Below are 6,269 nucleotides of genomic sequence, written 5' to 3' on the forward strand. Positions count from 1 at the left end.
TTCCCACAATAAAGATTACATGTCTCTCAGCCAGTTCTACAGTTATATGTGGCCATGTGACCTAGCTCTGTTTAATGGAATGCAGCTGTAAATTTTAAATCCAAGTATCAGAATGTATCTTTAAACTAGAAGCACTTCTTTTGTAAGTTCATATTTTCCAAGAATCCTTAGATAGATGTGATCTAGTGGGTAAAACTCTAGCAAATATATTATATTGTACTCTGGCAATTAAAACCTATGTTGGAGCAACTAAAGACATGGGCCAGAATTTATTATATTGTTATGTATTTATCAGCTGGAGACTAACTTCCTTTTAATTTTGACTACACAAAAGCAATGAACTCATTTTGTTTAAAGTTTTGTTATTTTGAGTTATTGTTATTCACTTTCCAACATAATCCTAACTGAAGTACCATGTAGTGCGCTTTTTTTTTTCCAAATTTCTCAGTATGCCTTGGCTATTCCTCATAAAATTCTATACTAATTACACTACTTTAAAGGTTTTAGATAAGGCTGACTTTATTTTCTAAGTTCTCCAATAACCACATGATTCTCTTCTAGTTAATCAGAACATTTCATCCTCTGGGCCAAAGTGGTCCATGGAGAGTTACAAACTCAGAATAATGGTTCATATTTCCTGCTGAACCTTTTAGGAAAGAAGGGTTCTCTTTCCTTTGATTTGCTAACCTAGGAGGGTGTGAATCTGGACCTAGTGAAAGGCTAATAATGCAGCAAAGGAGAATCACATTGTTAAAGAAATCAGCATAGAGGAAACACAGCTGAAATAAAGATGGCACAGAGAGAAAGAGCAATTAAGCTAATGGGCCTACTAAATACTGAAGCTAAATACTACCTGACTTCAATTTCCATGTGTCTTCCTATTCCAACCTCATTCCCATGTTTAAACTGGATGGATTCATTATGTGCAACTGAAAACTTCCTGAGTAATACTTCCCCTATTTAATTACTTATATATTTATTTAATGATTCAAGAAGCTATAATTTTTATGTTAATTATTATAACAACCCCATGAATTTGAGAGTGTATGAGTTAAACTTATCAAAACTTTTTTTCCCTATGGAGTCCAGCATTATGCTGTGAAGAGAGATGTTGCTTTATGAATGTTTTCAGAATTAAATTGGGGTAAAAGCCCAGCTATGAGTGACCAGTATCTGACACCTCACTGATTTTATTCAAACAAGCTAGAACTCATATGAGAAAATGCCTGTTGCTTTCAAAATCTTCCCATAAATGATGTGATCATTGCTTGATACATTTTGAGAGCTACTGTTCTAAGTTGTCTTTAGACTCAGTGCTTTTTTCATATCACATTTATAATTGATCAATTTTATTCTAATGAAAGATAATATGATTCCTGCAAATGCAGGAATGCAGTTGGAGTTGGGTTTGGTAATTAATTAAAATATCTAAGGCATATAAAATAGTAGTGATTGGGCAAGGAAGAATCGTTTCCTTTTAAGAGCCTACAACAAGCTAGGTCTTTTGAGCTTTATTTATTTAAATACTAATATTAATCGAATACATGTTTTAGCCCAGCCATGGTGCCAAGTACTTCACGTGTATTTCCTTACTCAATTCTTGTAGAATTTACATGAAAGACATTCATTCCAAATTACAAATTGATAGATTGCCTGAGTTTGCCCAATCAATAAAGGATACCAATTAAGGATAAGGCTAAGCAAAAATCAAGTTTTAGCAGAAAAGACTTACAAAAAGCCAGCAGAATTAATTGCTTCTACCAACTCATTGTTACATCCACCCACTTTACTGCATTGAAAAAAGAATAGTATTATTTCTACCTTCAAATACCCTCGTGCTCCTAGGTTTTTTACTGTTCAATAGAGAGAGGTGCTTGGACACAGCTCAATATACCATGGAAAGATCTCCCAGAGGATAGTTCACTACTCCGCTACCTGAAGGGTGTATTAAGAGTTGAGAAGGAGCAAAAAACATCAACTGAAACCTGTGGCAATGGAAGATTCCTATTTATAAGAAATAGCCTTTTGGGGAAAAGGGAGTGTCTAAAGCTTCAGTATCAATATCAATGACTTATGGAGTTTCTCTATACTTGCACCATTATTAGCTAGTGACTTTGTATACCTTCAGCTCTTCCAGTGCCATCCTGTTGTACAGATGCCAGAGCAGTTCAGCAAATAAATGGTTTGAATTTTTATCAATAAGTATTTACCTTCTTGAGGTGAATACTTTATTTGAATAATGCTTTTGTGTTTGGCTCTTTGTTTCGTAGTCTTACTTCTCCTGTTAAGATGCCAACATATATATTCTTAGTGGTATGACCAAATGGTAACATATTCATCCTTCTTTTGAAAATGGCTTTTTGAGAATGTCTTGAGCATATACTATCTAGGAGTCTCAATTTTCTGTCTATTCAAAAGCAAGTCTCCCATGAGTTTTAACTGAGAAAATAAGTAAGTATCTCGTTGTTATCTTGTGCATCAATGGTGATAATCAGTAGCCAAAACATTGCAGGGTAACAAAAGACACAGGGTTCTCTGGCAGTATCATATTTTTTCTATTTGCGTCTCTGAAACTAATCCAGATATTGCAATAGAGGCAATGAGTCATGAGACTTGATGGATGCATATGCTGCTATCTGTAAATAGAGGCTGGTATTGTGTTTTTAAGGACATCTAACACTTTGGCAGGAGGCTTTCATTTACCTGCTTCTTCTCTACCACTCAATGGAATTTGCTTCCCAGCAGTGACTATAGAGTAGAGCACTGTCACACTCTGTAACTCTGTGTGACTGCCTGTTCAAGAAGCGGCAGGAAATTTTCTATGATTGCAACATATAAAAGACAGCTCTGTTGTGGCTCTGTAAAGAAAAGGATGGACCAGTCTGCTTTTAATAGAGAGAACAGGAAACAATCCCAAGGATGCAAGGAAGGAAGGCGTACAGAAGCAGATAGATGGGAAACAAAGGAAGGTCCTCACTAGCACACTGTTCTTGACCTTTGCAATGTACTTAATCTATTTTGCCTCATTTTTTTTTCATTAGCAAACTTGAGCTCTAATAATATTGATAGTAGAAATTGTTAGGAGGATAAATGATTATTTCTACAGTGCCTTTATGCACATATAACATATAGGCAAACAACATATAGTAACTTTGATGATGATAATGACAAAGATTATAATTATGATAAAGAACAGGGAAGGGGGTGATTTGAAGGAAAATTGCCTAGCAGAACTTAGTACTTTTCCTCTTTAGTTCTTTTTAAAAATGTAACAGCAAGAACAGTATTAATTTTTTTTTCACTTTTCTCCCTGTTAAGCAGTCAGGCAGCTTATGCATTATCCTATCTGTATGCGAGGAATAGAAGGCTCAGAAAAGAGATATGATTTCCATTACTCACAAAGTAAGGAGTCAGAATATTGAGCTCAGATGATGCGACTGAGCAATAGTCTCAAAGGCCCCAAGACTCTGTGAGACAGGATTGATTTTTCATCTTAAAGATGAGCTGGGGGTGATTGGGATGAATGCTTCTTTGAGAAAGAAAAGTGGGGATGAAGCACCCGATTGGGGACATCTTCTGGAGCCTAGGAAATGCAGGGATAGACACCTGTGCATGACAGTCACCTGGCAGATTCCCACTCAGCCCTCAAGCCTCAGCTGCTCACATGCCCTTCTTCTCTGAAGCCTTTTTGGATCCTCAGAACACATTTGCCCAACTCCTCCTCTTCACAGCAGCTCTCCATTCTCCTTGCAGCCCTTACATGTTTGCTTCCAGATGGATTGTCAGCTCAGAGTGAAGGTTGTCATCACTGTGACTCCAACTGAGTACTGTGCCTGGCTCACAGCTGGGGCTCTCACATGCAGTTGCTGAATGAATGAAGAAGAGAGAGGAGGGACTCCCAGAAGGACAGGCTGTGCCAGATTATCTCTCAGCACCCGTGATTCTGTGACCTTTGTGATTTAAATATGAGCTTGGGGTATAGAAACCGAAATTAATTCCTGAAAAGAACTAGCATTGTCCTGGATGGCCAGAATGTGAAGGGAAGTAGCAGCTTCATTGCCTTGAAAGTGTTATTAGAGTCTTCAGGATTCAGGACAGATGGATAATACTGTCCAAAAACTAGGGAATATACTTTGACATCAATTTCCCTCAAGTGGAGATGCAGGAAAATGTTTAGAAACCTGTAGACCACAGAACTGAGTAAGAAATTATTTCAGGGGAAGTTTTCATGGGCCACAAAATCAAATAGCACAGCATGTCAGGCAAGCGGTTGTGCAGGTGATGAAGCAAGCCAGGTCTGTTTGGAGACTCCCACAGCCCACTTGTAGATCACCCGAAAGCATTGAGTAACTGCCCTGCTTGCCCATCAGGCCCAAATGAAAGTTTGTTGGCCTGTTTTATTTTTAACCCCAGGATACAAATTCAGATTTAGAAGACTTTCCAGAATAAAACTGCCTACAACTCACCCATCTTTCCTCCTTTACTAAATCTTGCCCTCACTCACTTATTCTCAAACTGTTTTTTCTTCGTCTGTCATTCTTTTCATCTCCATCAATTCTGTTTACATAGTTCCTTTTGAGGATTGTTTTTACTTTTGTGTAGTGTGTTCTTCTGTTCTTCAAGATGTTCTATTTGATAATTTTATTACTTGATTTTTTTTATCTCCAGTTATTTATGCACCTTAGTTTTGCCTCTCCTCCCTTCCTTCTCTCACAAACTCTTTAGATTTAAATGCAATATTTATGCATAGGAGGTATTTGAGAAGAATGCATTAAATAAGTAATTGAGTGCTCTCCATCACCAATGACCTGATCTCCCATCTCTTTCTCATAAAAACTCACATGGAGAATGATATGGAGGTAAATGGATATGGGGTAAATGAAAGAGGCTTCTTGTACACAGGCATTGCTGGGCTGTGGCTTTATATGCATTGGATCCATCTAGCTTCTCTGGATGTGAAGATATAATTACTTCAGCATGCCTCATGTCTCTGTACATGTAAGCTATTAAAGAAAAATTTGCACAGAGCTGAAGAGGTAAGGAAGATTTTAATCAAGAATATTGCAGTGAGAAAGACAGTTGAATTTAACTTCATTAGAACAAAAAGCTGAAGGGGCTGGGCTTGATGTCTCATGCCTGTAATCCCAGTGACTTGGGAGGCTCAGACAGGAGAATGGAGAGTTCAATGCCAGCTTCAGCAACTTATCGAGGACCTAAGCAAATTATTGAGACCCTGTCTCTAAATAAAATACAAAAGAGAACTGGGGATGTGGTTCAGTGCATAAGTGCCCCTGGATTCAATCCCCACACCAAAAAATAAAAATAAAAAATAAAGCAGAAGGGTTTTTATTCAATGGGTTGAGCTCATGAAAAAGGACTGGAGGATGTTATCAGGGAGGTTGGTTAACATGATTAGGCCACTGAGTTTGCTAGTTGTATTTCCAAAGTTAGTATCCTATCTTCTCAAATCCAAAGGGATGACTTCCTGGCCCTTGAGAAAGAAATTTCTGGCCTGTGAAACTGTCAAGAGGCCAGGAGAAAATTTGCATCAAAGAGACAGAAAAGAGATTTAAAATTGCAAGCTTCCTAAAGCAAGTGCTCTAAGCAAAGGAAGGTGAGAGAGAGGCTTATAATCAGGAAAAAAAAATACTGTCTAAAGTTTTACAAAGCTTTGGAGAACTTTACTTAGGGCCATCGTGGTGAAAACCTAGAGAAGTTTCCCTCTGAGGAGACTGTGCTCTGGCCTTAGATTCATCTTGATATAAACCCCATTGGATCCAAATTCCTCTCCCAGGAATAAGAACTAAATGATTTATTGATATTATAAGAGCAAGGATTTACATCGTTAAAAGACAACAACCAAATAATCAAGTCTGTCATTTCAGACTCTGTCCTGTCCCTCAAGCTTCAACCTTCTTCTCAGGCCATTAAAAGTCACACTGTTGTCTGAGACAATTCACTATTCCTTCCCTGCATGAAGAATCTTTTGACAAAACAGTAGTGCTTTTAGTCATCTGGCCAGTCACCAACTGCTAGTATACAAACAAGCACCCTGGAGAAACTTTTCTCATCCCTGTTCACCTACACTTGAAGTTCTTGCCTTTCTTCTATTCTTGGTGTGTAAGGAAGACTTGGCTGAGACTCTACATGTTATTTTTGCATCCTATACACATAAATAAATATTATATGGTGTTCATCTTTTTTGTCTGCTGGCTGGCTGATGTGAGAGGGCATTATTAATATTTGACTGAGTTGAAAGTCAGAACACT

This window comes from Marmota monax, unplaced genomic scaffold (assembly GCF_021218885.2).
Source record: "Marmota monax isolate L192 unplaced genomic scaffold, Marmota_monax_Labrador192_F-V1.1 WCK01_AAM20220418_F8-fsc00019, whole genome shotgun sequence".
Classification (NCBI taxonomy): domain Eukaryota; kingdom Metazoa; phylum Chordata; class Mammalia; order Rodentia; family Sciuridae; genus Marmota; species Marmota monax.